The sequence below is a fragment of the Macaca fascicularis genome, chromosome 11 (assembly GCF_037993035.2).
Source record: "Macaca fascicularis isolate 582-1 chromosome 11, T2T-MFA8v1.1".
NCBI classification, from domain to species: Eukaryota; Metazoa; Chordata; class Mammalia; order Primates; family Cercopithecidae; genus Macaca; species Macaca fascicularis.
Window position 1 is genome coordinate 126300003 of NC_088385.1, and position 1346 is coordinate 126301348.

The 1346-nt window shown below is 47.3% G+C and overlaps 1 long non-coding RNA gene across 1 annotated transcript; it reads right to left on the minus strand.

Moving 5' to 3' along the window:
• Positions 1 to 296: 296 nt before the first annotated feature.
• On the minus strand, positions 297 to 897 carry LOC123567601 (uncharacterized). Its single transcript, XR_006690658.2, has 2 exons — positions 781 to 897; positions 297 to 626 (listed from the first exon to the last, which is right to left on the minus strand). It is a non-coding gene; the product is annotated as an uncharacterized lncRNA (long non-coding RNA).
• Positions 898 to 1346: the final 449 nt, after the last annotated feature.

Here is a 1346-nt window from a genome sequence, read left to right on the forward strand (position 1 = left end):
TAGACATTCTGTCTGCTTCTTTCCATATCTCAGGGGAACCCTAGCGCAAGCGAGTGGGGACCCGGCCTGTGCTCATTGATTACACTAATGATGATGGATTTCCTCCCCTTTCGCACTTAATCAACAGCTGCCCAGTGTTTTATCACCATTTCCCAGGGCGGAGCAGGCCACCCCAACCCCTACTCACGAGGGCCTTTTCTTTCTTACTCCATGTGACCCAGAACAGAGCCCATTAAAGAACTCACTCATTTCTCCACCCTCCACCCCTTTAATTACAAACAGTGCTGAGAGTTGAATAACACAGAACAAAAGACAGATTTATTTACCCCAGGACATAAACAAGATTATCAGAAACAGGCATTCAGAAGCCCTTAGCTCCTGGGAGAATTTTAATTTGCTGACCCCTGGCTTAGAGAAATCTTAGGTCTTTTCACATAATTATAAAACCCCGAGAGTTTTGCCTGCTTGAGTTATTTATTGGCACGCATCCCCAACCCGGCTGCTGGCTCTCATTGGCCAATTACAGGCATCTCCACTGGGACTTTGAAACAGGCTCTTCTGAGACAATGCAGGAAGGCTGAAAGAAATTCTCTTTTCCTTGGTGAAGTTTTCCTACTGGCGGCTCCCTGGAATGACCGAGGTACACAAACAGGAGGGAGAAGGAGGCATGATTACATTGATTAGAACACTTTGGGTTACAAATCACTTAATCCCACATCGAACTGGCATTAAACCAAAAAGGGACTGTATTGTAACTGAAAAGTCCACCATTAAAGTTACCTTCAGGCACAGCTCAATTCCGGGGCTATAACCATGTCAGTGGGCTCGGTCTCTCTCTACATCTCTCACCTGTTTGCCTCCAGGTCGCTGGCTTCTTTCTCATGGGAGAAATGGTCCCCAGCCCTCCTAAGCTTCCAACCTATCAGCTCCTAGAATTAAGTCTCATTCGCTCAGCTTTGGTCATGTGCCCATAGGGAACCAATCACTGTGGCTGGAGGAGGAAATATGCTGATTGGCTAGACCTGGGTCATGTGCCCAATTTTTTTCTTTTTGTTTTTGTTTTTGTTTTTGTTTTTGTTTTTTTGAGATGGAGTCCGGCTCTGTCGCCCAGGCAGGAGTGCAGTGGCAGGATCATGGCTCGCTGCAACCTCCACCTCCAGGGTTCAAGTGATCTTTCCATCTCAGCCCCCCAAGTAGCTGCAATTACAGGTGCCTGCACCATCACCCCGGCTAATGTTTTTGTATTTTTAGTAAAGACAGAGTCTCACCAAGTTGGCCAGATTGGTCTGGATCTCCTGACCTCAAGTAATCCGCCCGCTAGGCCTCCCAAAGTGCTGGGATTACAG